A 15110-nucleotide genomic window follows, 5' to 3' on the forward strand; every position below is an offset into this window, starting at 1 on the left:
CACCAATTGTCCAGGTGTAAGTACATGTGTACTAGTATGTTAACAGGTGTGTGCATTTGTGTGCACATGTGTGTGGGTCTGTTGGTGGGACCAGTAATGGGGAGAAAAGAGAAGATGGCAGACACAGAACTAAGACAGAGGACCAGGTGGTTCTTGTGTGCAGTGTGCTAAGAGATTCCAAGAAGTATTCCTCACAAAAGAATACACTGCAGACTGTTTTTAAAAATCTTAAGTTTACCTTACACTGCCAGAATTTTTATCATTAATGACCCAATTTTACAGAAAAGAAGATCCTTTTTTAACAGGCAGACATTCCTCTTAAATGTCTATGAGCAATTGATATCTTAGAACCAATTAGTAAAATGAAAATCTTCTTTATACCATCAAGCTAAAAATGTTGGCTTAATGGAGAAAATAAGGTTATGTATGTTTCAAGTGTAAATACTATATGCCTGCATTCTTAAGGAGTGAGATTAATTTAAAAGTGATTTTAAAAATATTCTAACTTATTTTATGGGTCAAAAAGCTTATCCATAAAAGCAAGTTGTTTTTTTTTAAGATTTATCCTTAGCTATAAAATTTACTGCATGTGGAAGAAGGTAGAACCACATCTACCCAAGACTTCTTATATCCCAAGTATGTCATCAATGGTATTTTACTTAATTTAGTCATCCAGATAAGTCATCCACATCAATGAAATCTGCCCCACTATAGAGACGAGGAAAAGAAATTTCAGAGCTAGTATGTGTTAAAATCAGATGCCACATAGAGATCCTAACCCCCATGTTGGAGCTCTTCCTACCATGCTCTACTCCCAGCTGAGCCTAAAATGTTATGCATATATTTCAAATCTAAATGTTGGCAACACTTTAGAAAAGCAAGGACCTTCCTAGACAATATATATAAGAGAAGTAAGAACATTCTTTTTTATTGAATTTATTGGGGTGACAGCTATATTATAAAAGGCCAGTGGCTGTAACGCCGTAATGTAATGCCGTAACGACCAAACTGCTGGACCAGGAGGTGCATTGATGGGCCCCGTGGTGGCGTGATGGGTCTGGGTCTCACGTGATTTCGCACACTGGGCCTCTAGTTAGTTAATCAAACTATAAGATTTCAGGTATACAATTCTAAAGTACATCATCTGTATATTTTATTGTGTGTTTACCACCCCACATCAAGTCTCCTTCCATTACCATTTATCCCTCTTTCTTTTCACTCCCTTTTTTTTTCTCAGCCTACAAACTGAGAACTAAGGTTAATTCAGAACTATATGGACTTATAGAAAGATACACTGAGAAATGCATCTCTGGCTGCTTTTCACCTGGTGCACAAATAATTTATCTACAATCCAGGAAAAGAAGCAGTAAGATCCTTTTTCAGACTACAATTGCCACGTCTTCCTCATAACCCTCAGTTATAAACTACATTTATAGATTCCATCACCTCCCCCTCTGGCATTTGTCAGTAGTAGATAAAACCCACAAAATATACTTGTGAACAAGCCTGATCTGGTTCCTACCCTCATAGAGCTAATTCTATGACAATAAGCAAGTAACTAAGTGAGAAAATAAATACAAGACACCGTGGTGTCAGGAAAAGGACAACTGTGCATCTGTGGTGTCTGTGTGCAGAGTTGTTAGCATGTAGGATGGAGGACCATTATGGATTAAGCCCACCTGCTTTCTTGTCTCTGCCACTTACTTGCTGTGTGATCTTTGGGCAAGATCCTTAATATGTTTGTGCCTGGTTTTCTCATCTATAAAACAGGGATAATGATTCTCACTTATCCATAGAGTTGTTTTAAGAATTAAATGAGTTAATATACAAAGTTCTTAGAGAAGTGAGGGCATATAATGAGGGCTACACCCAGGTTACCAAAGGAGGCCTAAAGGTGAGAAACAGGTGGCACCTGATGGGGAGGGACAGGAATTGCAGGAGGTCAAGAGTGTGTGCAAAGGCCTGGACTGCAAAAGAGCCTGATTTGAAAAGTTTGTTTTTTGGGGGGTTTTTATTTACATAAAATATTTTTACAGTTATATAAAGTTTACATATTTATGTACAAAAACTTCATCAGAAAAACAGTTAAAATTTAAAAAAAAATTATATTTAAATCAATGTCATATGGATCATTTTCAGCTATTTCTTAACTACTCATTATTAGAATCATCCGTGGCACTATGATACCATTCAGGTTTGGAGGAGAGTTCCCTAAACCAAATGGCTCCAGGATTTTGGCTTTATGAGCTAATTATCCTGCTTTTATTCTCTCTCTCTATTCACATGGTCGTTCCCATCTTTTCATCCATCAGTATGCCAACTGTAGCAGTTTGGAGCCCTTCTGATATTCTGGTTTTAATCTGCTGAGAGACAAGAAAACATGTAACTCTATTTGTATTTGAATATCTGATAAAGTCATTAGAGCCTGGCTGAGAGTCTCAGGGACTGTGTACATAGACTTAGCTCGGCTGCATATATTTCTGTCACTGAGAAACACCTTTCACTTACTTATGCGCTCTCTTTTAGGTTCTGGTGTATCTGGAATGATGGCTTTCATGGAATGGGAACATTATGGTGTAGATGCAATGCTTTATGGCACATAAAGGACTCCAGGGATTGGTTAATACCCCTAATTAAATAAGCAGAGTCTTGAATTAAAAAGTTGCATGCCCCTCTTGAGAAGTATAGAATTTTAGAGGCAAATGTAATGGTGAGATATCTAATTCCAACTCATCCCCATATAAGAAACCCAAAGTTAAAAGAGGGGCAGGCAACTTATTCAAGGTCACCCAGCATCCAGTGCCAATGTGGTCATGACATTCAGTTTGGGGGCTTTTGTGCCTCCCTGGAACTGTTTAATTAGCAACATCTCATAAGTACTGGACCTGAAAACCTTTGCCTCCTCCCCAGCAGAATGAGTGCCAGCACTGGTCATAATGGGTCCTCTGGGCTCCGGCTGCCGTCTCCATTCCACCTCCCACATTCCATTTCTGAAACAGAACATAAAACAAAAGAAGGGAAAACAGTCTGTGGGTTTGGAGTTTAAACAAACAGGGAGGTTAACCAAAAGGCTGGTTTCAATAGACTGGAGGCAAAAGGGATTCCTAACAGCTGGAGGCAATTACATAAAACTAAGAAAGGGATTCTCACACTCAAAAGTAGGAGACATGGTCCAGAAACCAAACGAGGCTTTTGTTGAAGTGGACAAACCCTCACAATGGCCCAGAAATAACAGGGACAGCCTTTGTCAGCACACCTTTTCAGATTAGAGGTATTCTTTTGTTTCCTTGTAACCATTCAAGCTACTACAGTCATGATAGTTCTCAGACAAGATATTAACTTTCCTCATAAATAAAATAGTGCAAAATCTCAGTGGTAGGGACTTGGTAAGAACCTTCAGATCAGGGGGGTGCTGGTTACAGTTGAACAACTAGCCCTCCAAAACAATGAAAATATTTAAAAGGCCCTGATTTGTAGCATTTGCCAATTTCCTTGGTGTACCTACTCCACCATGACTGATTTTAAGTTACAACATGAAGTCACTAGGCCACTGATAGTGAAGCTGGGAAGAAGAATTATATATAATCTATCTGTCCATCCATCCATCTGTCTATCTATTTGTATATCTATCATCTATCTACCTATCTATCATGTATTTTCTATCATCTCTCTATAATCCATCCATCCATCCATCCATCCATCCATCCATCCATCCACTTACCTATTAACCTACCTACCTATCTACCCATCTACCTCAAACTCATGGTCCTTGTTTATAAAATTAAATGTGGGGCCAGATAATCAATAAGGCAAGTTTCAGTTTTAATTCTGTGTGATTGGATTCATGATATTTATTTCATGGAAACACTTGATTCCTGGATTAACCCAGAAAGGTTACTGTATTTTTAATGTTGTCCATGTCTTTCTTTGTCTTTATAGCATTTATCACTTGTCAAAAACTGTAGCTATTTACTTGTTGTGTATTTTCCCCAAAAGCTGAACTCCTAGAAGACAGAGTTTTGTTTGTTTTAATCACTGACAAACCCTAGTGTAACCAGATAAACAAATGGGTCTGGTCTGCCTGTCATTACTTGAGCAAATTAAGTAGAGACAAGGTTGAATCATATATGCGCATTTATTCCAATTTTGCCAGCAGTATGGGATAGCAGCAGGTCATCCACAAAAATCTGCTTTGCACCCCACCATAATCCAACTGCTTATATTGGGTAGAAGGACACAGATTACATGGAGATGTAGACAAAATGGTATGCCAAATGGGCAGTATACAGGTAATTGTGGTTGGGCATTTGCAAAGACCTGTGGATAAAAAGGCTCTGAGGGGAGGGGGGTCTTCAAAAGGCGGGAAATATACAAAGGGCTGGAGGCTCTGATTTCTACTACAAGGTTGTTAATCTTTCCATGATAATAGGCAGCTCTCAGAGGTAGAAGATGGGCCAAATTTCCAGATGAGCTCCCACATGCAACTTATAGCCACGTTAACATGTTCCTTCTTTAATCAGAACAAAACAATCTTGGTTAACAGAGCATGATTAACATTTCTTACAATTATAGCTGGTCCCCAATATTCTATTTCTGCCCCTCTCATTTCCCCATTGCTATTTTTGTCATCTCATATCTATGAGATTAGTTTTAGATGAAAAACCTCATCCTGCATTTGCTTTTGCCTTGAAAGTAGTTCCCAGGGCCCTAACCAGTTTGGCTCAGTGGATCGAGCATTGGTCTGTGGACTGAAGGGTTCCGGGTTCGATTCCGGTCAAGGGCATGTACCTGGGTTGCGGGCACATCCCCAGTGAGGGGGGGGGTGTGTGTGCAGGAGGCAGCTGACTGATGTTTCCCTCTCATCAATGTTTCTAACTCTCTATCCCTCTCCCTTCCTCTCTGTAAAAAATCAATAAAATATATTTTTTTAAAAAAGAAAGTAGTTCCCAAGGATGGAATACAGTGAATGCAGGATCTAAAGAGGAAGACATTGAATATAGCAAGCAGCAAGCTATCATACTAAAAAAAATAAACAGGAGAAAAATTAAAAAGGATTCCTGCAACCCAGACAGGTTGAGTAGCCAGGAAATTAGGTTGTATTAGTAAAATCCAAAATCTCTTCTCGTTGTTTTACTTTGGAGATGGCTTCCATAATTTGTTGAATGTTGTTTTCTATTAATTGATAATTGTCAGAAAGATTAAAACAGCACATTCCTTCAAATTCATCATGATCACGGTTATGCCACAACAGCAAATAATCTATTGTGCCTGATTCTCTAGAAATGCCTCCCTGACCTGGCTCAGCTCTTGTTTTATCCCATATATAACCCTGGCGGTGGCATTCAGGTCTTTTAGCATGCTACAAGCCAGCCGAGTCACTTCTACATTAAGGGAGCCTACCATTATCAGCATAATAAAAATGGTTAAAGCAATATATTCAGCAGGGCTCCACATGTGGAAATCATCATTGCAGTTTGGTATCACGGTTGTGAGAAGGTCTCTTTTGGTTTGGACCCTGTGATGTTTCTGAAGCATAAAGACTGTCAGTCATCCTAAGGAATAAGGATGCTTATGTCTGTCTAAGTGCCTACCACATCACCCCTCAAGGATCTTGGCTCTGAATTCTTGCATGAAAAGGGGTGTAGGGTCTCTTCTGAAACTACTTCATGCTCAGGAGGAACAAAGTTTTCTTTCTGTGCCAAGAGATCCTTGTTCTCTGTCAGAGGGACTATGAGGCCTGGGCATGGAAGGAGGTGGAAATGATGTCTAGAGATGGTATTCCCTAAGTGCAAGTAAGGCTTGTAACCTGGTGCAAACAAACTGTGTTATAAAACTTAGTACTATTGGGCAAAAATTAGAACAACAAGAATTAGGACAAATGGTCTGGTGGAAGGAAAAAACTTCAGTTCTAATAATTCCCTATTGAAACATAATTTTTCCTCCTAAAATCACCCTCATTTTTTTTGAAGAGCAAAAGTATGACCAACTTATTTACTGCATTAAGCCTAGTTATAATATGGCCTGATTGCATGAAAACAATAAGAATGACAATTGATCATACAGTTTTTTTAATAAACTATATACTTTGCTGTGATCTCATGATTGAGCTTTATTTAGCCAAACAGGGCAAAGAAGCTGAGCCACCTAGTTGCCATCATGTTTGACTGTAATACCTGTAGACTTGGGTGAATTCCTCAAGTTCTTGAGGACCCCAATGATATCTTGAGGTTCCTTCCTTGCCATATCTCAGGAAAGCAACCTTTGTTCCTTACCTGGAAATACTGCATGAGCCATCTGACCAAGGAAGATACCAGGCTTTTTCCAAGAGGCGTTTATTGGCTTCATTCCTTAAAGCTTTCTGGTGACATCCAGAGTCTAGGCATGTTAGACACAATATTCCAAAGTCTTTGTTAATAAAACCACAATTGGAAACTCACCTTACTGAATTCATGGAAAGAAACATATTGCCAGGACTCACTCATTAAGAATTGCCCCCCCACCCCCCAAAAAAGAAAGAATTATCTAATTCTGGAGGGATATGGTAAGGAGAAAAATATATAATTTACCAAATTTCTTTAAAAATGCTTCCTTATATCTGAAAAACAGAAAGTTTAAAAATCAGTAATACTTTCAACAAAAGTTACAAAATCTATATAATTATTTTCAGTTCATTCAGTCCCATAATCAAATTTATTTTGTTTCTCCTGATTTTTCTTGCCAATACTTCTATTAATCCAGATACTCTATAGACTTCTAATAATTGTCATCGAGTTCTAAGGGGATGATCTGAAAATGCCAGAGTCCTTTCCATGGATCCCTTCAGATGTAAAATTTTTCCAAATGCATTATAATAAGCAGTGACTGTCTCTAAATGACAAGAAGAAATTTAAAATGACACAGTTATGGATTTGATTATAATGCAAATGACTTGGAATCTTGTCCTTTATGCAAAATACAATATTCTCAAATAACAGAATTATAAATGAAAGCATATCAGAATCCACTTTTATACTATGCATATGTAAATAAAATATAGTTATTAATTTTTATTTGACAAATCTTCCCATGTACCGTAAGTATAAAACTTTCCTTTGTAAAGAGAGATAACAAATCCTTGAGGCACTCCAGGGCCTATTGGAATGACCTAAAACCAATACTAGGTAAAAAAATAAAAGTTTCTTAAAATTCAAACCTGAGAAGGTTGTCAAACTTATTTTACCATAAGATTATATGTCATCATCCTATCTAATAATAGACAAACATGGTAATTGACCGTACCTTCGCTACGCCTCCTATTGGCTAATCAGCACAATATGCAAATTAACCGCCAACAAAGATGGTGGCTAATTTACATACTGCAGGCAGGGCGGGTCAGCGCCACCCCGCCTGCCCTGCTGCCATCTGGGCCTGCTATCTGCAACCCGGGGAGGTGGGTGTTCCCTGTGCAACCCGACCCGGAGCGGCTGGGTGGGGCAGCAGGGATCCACCGGCCCACCCATGTGTCCCGTGTGTGACCCGACCTGGGGTGGCCAGGCGGGGCAGCAGTGATCGGCCGGCCCACCCGGGCATCCCATGTGAGACCCAACCCGGGGCAGCCGGGTAGGGCAGGACAGCATGGCTCCTCTGTCACCCCAGCTTAAGGATGTCTGACTGCATGCTTGGGCCTGATCCCCCAGGGAGTGGGCCTAAGTCAACAGGTGGACATCGCCCAAGGGGTCCTGGACTACAAATGGGCGCAGGCCGGGCTGAGGGACACCCCTGAGTGCACAAATTTTTGTGCACCAGGCCTCTAGTTATTATTATGAAACAGTATTAGATAGACTATTCATTAAAAGTGACAAAATGGTATTTAACACAAACAAGTTAGCAAAACTTCAGTTCCCACAATTAAGATCACGTTTTTAAAGTAATTAATTATCTGATTAAAATAACACGATACATAGTTATTTAAGTAATTTATAGAACTTTTTCTTCCTAGGCAAATACAGGAAAAACTTTTTTTTTGTTGTTCCTTTTAACAGACTGGAAAAGTACTAAACAAATTCTGTATTAGCTTACTTTAGATTCATTTATCTAATTACATTTATTATTCAGATTAGCTATAATTTCTCTTTACAATCCTTTTATAACTTTCACAAACCTTCTTAACCCTTTCAGCTTTAGAACAACTGACTTTCTTTTTCCCTTCTTTTTTTTTTATCCCCTACCTCATGCCTTCTATGACCAAAAACATACAATTTATTTCCAATTAGTTAGAATTTTTAACTCTTAGAAACCTTACATTTTAGGTGACAAGTAAGTTCTTAGCATTTCTTAAATTAGCAATGCATTCATATTTTTAAGAGACATATTTCAAATAAAATACAAGGCATATTCATTAACAGATTCAAATCTATCCTTTAGATTCTCTGTAATAAAAATCCAAAAGTAGGCAAACTCGGATTAACTAATATTTCAGTATCCTGTTATTTCAAAATACCTAGATATTTAATAATTTCTACTATTTAACCCAGAAAACTCCAAAGTTTAAAGTTACTAAAGACTTTGGAAAACTGTGTTTAGGCATATATAATTATCACTGAGAAGCTTTATCATAAACCTTTCATTTTAGTTATATTTATTTATTATATCTTAAAACTTTGATATTATAAAGCCAATTATTATTACCCAAAGAATTTTCTTGGAAAATTTTGTAAAAGGGATAACTCAAGGGCCTCCAGTGGCTTTAATGTGAATGCTCTATCTTTACAAAAGAAAACCAAAACCTTACCATAAATAAATGAGCACTCTATAAAGGATGGGCTGGGAGTTTAGCCTTAGAATCTCATCTCACACTAACCCAAGCACAGCAAATGACCTTTGGTTCTGAGTGGCACAAAGTCCACACAGCAGACAGAAGATTCCCTATGTTCATAAAATGGCTAAGAGCAAACTAAGTCTCCAAAAGATAGAAAGCAAGCAAAGAACATCAGTAACCAAAATTACATTACAGACAGACAGACAGACATTAACTCTCTAGCTAAGAGATTCTGGTGGCTGATACCTTAAGAGGAAGAGCAGGGAGGGTCCCCAAATTTGAGAATTCTCATCAGCTTCTGGAAAATTCCTGCAACCCCTGCCATGGGATTAGCCTGCCACAAGTAGCTTGGCTCCCCAAAGTGGATGTGTCCCATCTTTAAACAAACCAAACAACAAAGAGACACAAAACAGCAATCAACAGAAGCACTCCTGTATACAATATTTACAGGTGTGCACATCCTTCAGACAAGAGCTTTACACCGTGCTCCTTGTCTGTCCAGCCAAAGAAACCTCAGAATGCCCTGCACTAAAAAAATATCACTAAAGCAGAGCAATGCCTCTCCTCCCAGAGTGGATCAGGCTAAGGACTCAGAGACCAGGTAAGGACCACTGGAGGTCTCTTGCCAACCAGACCTAATCTGGCTTGTCCAGTAAATGCAGGCCTTACAAAGAAGCCCAGACAAGAGACAGCAAATGCTTCTCATAACATATGAAAATGTTTGATTCTTCCTCCTGTCATAAAAAAATCTTGATTCAACTTAGGTCTTAGGTGAGACAACAGGGATTGCTGAGGCTGCCGCTGGGGGACTCAAAACAGGAAAATTCCTGGCAGCACTGAAAATAAGAGTCTAGGCCTCAGCCCCAGGAACCCCCAGTCCAGGCAGCAAGTGGAATCCCCAGTACTCACCCCAGAGGAGTCCCTTGTTTACATCCATTCATGGTCACCAGAACATGTAACCAGACAATCAATGGGTCTGGGCTGCCTGGCACTACTTGAGCCAATTAAGCAGACAGTGTTGAATCATATATGAGCATTTATTCCAATGGTGCTGGCAGTATGGGAGAGCAGGTAATCTACAAAAATCTGCTCTGCATCCCACCATAAGCCATCTGCTTATACAGGGTAAAAGGATACAGATTACATGGGGAAGTAGGCAAAAGGGTGTGCTAAATGGGCAGTATACAGGTAATGCTGGTTGGGCATTTGCAAAGGCCTGTGGGTAAACAAAGGGCTGAGGGGTTTTCAAAAGGCTGGCAATATGCAAAGGGCTGGAGTCTCTGGTTTCTGCAACAAGGTTGTTAATCTTTCCATAATAATAGGCAGCTCCCAGATGTAGAGTATGGGCTGTATTTCTAGGTGAGCTTCCAGGTCCCACATGCAACTCATAGCCAGGTTAGCATGTGCCTTATTTAATCAGAACAAAACAACTACAGTTAACAGAGTATGATTAATATTTCTTACAATTATAGCTGGTACCCAATATTCTATTTCTGCCCCTATCACTAACACTTGTAATAGGGCCTTGCTCGTGGCAGGTGCTTGGTAGATGTGTATTGAATGACATAATTCAAACTCTTCCTTATAAACTTACAGAAATTGAGGCTTTACAAAGTGAAGTAGCTTTCCTGAAGTCATGCAGCACTTTGTGGCAGAACTGAATATGACACCTAAATTTTGCAATTCAGGGTTCTTCCCTAAATCATTCTGTGGCTCATCTCTCAAAGTCTAAGGCCAAAGAAGAAGCACATGTGTGTTTCTAGATTGTAAATTGCTATCTTCAGAGATAGGTTCAATAAAGAGATCTGTTGCCTGCCTGCTTTGCTCCAGCTACTCACCTCACAAACCTTTTTACCTTTTCTAACTCTGGTTTCTTCAGGAAAACTGGTCAACATGATCCGATTAACTTATGGTTTATGTATCTCAGTAGGGATGGAAGCATGGGAGCATCTATATTGTTTCTACTCCAGGGATCTTTCTCTTAAGGTCCCACCATCATCAAAAGACCTACTTTTGGTTCCAGCCCCCTGTGCACTTCAACAAATACTGGTGTCAGATATTATTAGATGCTACATATACAAAAAAATGAGTAACACAAGGTCTCTGGTCTTTAGGAGGGTACAGTCTTCTGGGACAACTGACAAAGGAAAACAACATGCTGTGGGCAAATGTTATTCCAAAGCCGTAGGGTTCAGGGTAGGGAAACCCCACAGATAGTGTTGGAAAGCTCTTTAAAATTGATTAGTTAGGGTAATTAATCTATCTGTTTAATAGTTTTCTCATGTCCAAAATGAGTAGTCTGTGAAAAATGAAGGTCTCTACCCATCTACAGAAGGATTTACAAAAGCAAAAGTTCCAAGTGAATGTCTCATCATCATCATTCTTCCTTCAGACACTATAGTCAGATGGTGACCACAAAGCCTTGAATGTCAGGTTCCACTTGATGACTTATAGGCACATCCTGATGGTTGTGTCAGGAGAAAACTGGCCTAAGTTGATTCAGCAATGACTCCTTGCTAGTATCCTGAATGGAAAATGGCATGACTCATTAAAACATCTCAGCTTGATTAGAAAAAGTACTAGATGGATACCCAACTGGCTGAATCAGCAAAACTATTCAGTCACAATTAAGTGACTTAAAGCATGGGGTTGTTATAAAAGTTACTGATTTTACAAATCATTGATGGTCTACAGGTTCAGGGCGTTAAATAGATGACAGCTGGCTCAGAAGAAAACACAGTGTGGGTCAATGTGGATTTTAATTAGATGGTAAAGTCAAGCATTAAACATTTTGTCGCTGAGTAGCTGCCTCTCTCAATTGCTTTTGGCCCTTTGAACTGTAAGGCAAATGCAACTTCCCATCACCCCAAAAAATGTCAATGAAACTCATAGTGGTTTTGTGCTTTGTAATCATAAGTCATTTCAGGTAATGGTGATAAGAAAATGGGTTTTGTGTCAGCTCATTGATAATGGATGGAAGTTATACCCGAGCGATGGCTGCCCTGTGTTTTACCTGTGGACAATTGAAAGAGAAGGAACATACCAACATTTACTTATTTTACTTAATGAATGTTATCGTGTGGAAAAGGTAAATCAGTACTGTACTGCTGAGATCACACATACCAATCTCCTTTTGAACACACAATGCCTTCATTTATATAAATCTTAGCACTTGACGGCTTCCCCATTTGGACACATGCACAGCCAGCCTGGCTGAGAGTTCTTCCTTCTCAGGTTGCTAGTGTCACAATTTCAGAAACTTATAAGTAGGAAGAGACTGAGGAGTCTAAATTCTGGTGATTTCCCAATTAATGTGTTAATTGAGGACTAGAGCAGATTGGGGCTATTTGAAGCTTTGAGTTCCTGCCTTCCTTCCACCCTCCCCAGCTCCCAGTCTCATTGAAAGGAAAGGTTAGAAGTGACCTAGTGGTGATCCGGGAAGGCATCCCAGAAAGGAACAGATTGCAATCTGCTTAATTAGGCTGCTCTGTCTTATTCTTGTACCTTCAGCTTGAACATTGTTTTCCCCGAGGCTGTGTTTCTTTATAAAGTTGTGGACAGTTTTAAAGAGAGGGTTTTAAAGCTGCAGGAGGAGTTTCCAACTCTCAAATGCTTCCCAGTAGTTGTCCCCCTATACTGCTAGGTGAGGCCTGTGCTCATCTGGCCTTATTAATTCTGTCAGCGGCTCCTGGTTCTGTTGGGTTTCACCTCCACCCCTAGTCCTGTCCCCACCTTTGGACATACAGAATTCCCAAGCCTCAGGATCCTCACTCAGTTTACTTGGTTAAGGTGGTCTGATTAATGATAGCTCCACCTTCTAAGGCCCTTAAAATATCTCTGACATTTTTCTGCATTTTTCTTCTTTTTTAAAAAATATTTTTATTTACTTTTTATTATATTTTTATTGATTTCAGAGAGGAAGGGAGAGAGATATAGAAACATCAATGATAACAGAGAATCATTGATTCGCTGCCTCCTGCATTCTCCCTACTGGGGATCAAGCCCGCAACTCAGTCATATGCCTTTGACTGGAATCAAACCTGGGGCCCTTCAGTCCGCAGGCCTATGCTCTATCCACTGAGCCAAACTGCTGTGTGATTCCTTCCACGTCCTGCGTGGTTCAGGGTTCAATATCTGGAAGAGGAGCCGCACACAAATGAAATAGAAAAGACAAGAGATAATTTTGCAATACCGGGGGACCAGGCAGGCAAGTCCGGAAAGACTTCCTCCGCCGTGCTCAGGTCTCACCAAGCTTTTATTCATCTGGAGTAGCCCTTAGGGTAAGGAGGTTTTAATGACACACATCAGCAGACAATTTTCTGATTAGCTCATCAACAGATCTCCAGGAGAATCTGATCAACAACAATCAGCAAAGATCTACATAAGCACCTAAGGAATTAAGTGAGCTAAGGTGGAGATGCTTCAACCATCATCACTCAAATTAACTGGGTAGTTCACAGTTCTGACCTTTACTAGAACTTCAAAGGTTACTAGCCTTTTTGGGGGGGTCTCTTTCTAAACTCAGCTAGTAAAGACAATGAATGGACTCCGGCATCTCCCCCTTATTTTTTCTTTAAAAAAATCAAGTCCCAATTTCAATGTCCAAAAGTTCTGAGTCCAAGTTTCAATGTCCAAAAGTTCATGAGTACATGCCAGAAATGAAATGTTGGTTCTGGATGGTGGAAAATGCAGGTCTGTTCCTTTCTGGTCTGGTCCTGGGCACCTTTCAGTGACGCACAGCTGCTGACTGCTAGCATGGCAAGGCGTCTTCGCCATCTCCATCGCTGAACTGTCTCTTCTGTCTTTGTTGCTGGCTTTCTAGGATCTGTTGTTACAGGAATCCACATGGTCTTGTAGCTGTTCTCTGAAAGTAGACAAACATATTCTCGACCAAAGGTTAAAGGGAAAAAACCTTACTTGGGGTGTTTTCTTTAAAATGATCTTTCCTTAGCTCACCCTGGCATCATGTGTATGTTTTCTGGGTGTCTTGCTATTAGCATTATAAACGAAAAAAAAAATTTTCTTTAAATGTAATTTAGTTACAAAATCCATTTCCTTACATGGTATTCTTCCACTATATTTTTCCACTATCCCCGTTTTTTTGATTTAATTAGGAGGCTTCTTGGAAACCTTATAATGCAATCTAAATAGCTTTAAATATTAATTTTTTGCACACAAAATGAAAATTTTGGTTAATCCTTTTTGAATAATTAGTTATTTCAATTTAGCCAAATTTAATTTGAAAACTTGACAATTATGTTACTGTCAAATTTAATATTTTAACAACAATCTTAATTTACACTGTAAATACCGATTGAAAGGATTCACTTTACGTTCTTGAGAAGGCCCAAGAATTTCTGTTGTTAGGCTAGATTTAATTTTAGAGTCTGTTAGCCAAGCCTTCGTTTATTTGGATTCTGATTTCAGCTGGACCAAGTCTCTTCTTTCTTTTGGTTCCTGATCTCGGCTGGGCATGGGAAGCAAGAAGCAGCCATGGGGACAGGAGACCTTCCTCAGAAGGGGTGAGTGTTCAAGCCCCTGCACCATTGGGGGGGGTCTGTGCCCCACATTTGTTGCACCCCAAGTATTCTCCTACTGGCCCCCGACTGTGTCTGTCTTAGGTCGCCCCACCCTGTGGGGTCTTACCCGTCGTTGACTACCAGCCATCTCTGGGCCAAGTAGGGTGATGTGAGGTTCGGTTCTGTCTCCTTGATAGCCTATGTCCCTCTGGCCTCCATGCCCAGCAACTGCCTTTGGATCCCCTCGCCTGCTGGCGGGGCCCCGGAATTGATCATAGGGAACCCAGATTTCTTCTCCAGAGAGGGCCCAACTTACGCATTGGGCCAGAGACAGATCCATGGTACCAGCTTGGGATACAATCAGAGATGATGAAGATGTTCTTGATGAACTTTTGCAGTATTTAGGTGTAACCAGTCCTGAATGCTTACAGAGAACTGGAATTTCACTTAATATTCCTGCTCCACAACCTGTGTGCATTTCTGAAAAACAGGAAAATGATGTTGTTAATGCTATCCTTAAGCAACATACAGAGGAAAAAGAATTTGTTGAGAAACACTTTAATGACTTAAACATGAAAGCTGTGGAACAAGATGAACCAGCACCTCAAAATCCTCAGTCAGCATTTTATTATTGCAGATTGCTTCTTAGTATATTGGGAATGAATTCCTGGGACAAAAGGAGGAACTTTCATCTCCTAAAGAAAAATGAAAAACTACTTAGAGAACTTAGGAACTTGGATTCAAGACAGTGTTGGTGGTGTCTTTACTTCTGTGCCTTTTGGACTGGATCATGG

The sequence above is a fragment of the Myotis daubentonii genome, chromosome 2 (genome assembly GCF_963259705.1).
Source record: "Myotis daubentonii chromosome 2, mMyoDau2.1, whole genome shotgun sequence".
Taxonomy (NCBI): domain Eukaryota; kingdom Metazoa; phylum Chordata; class Mammalia; order Chiroptera; family Vespertilionidae; genus Myotis; species Myotis daubentonii.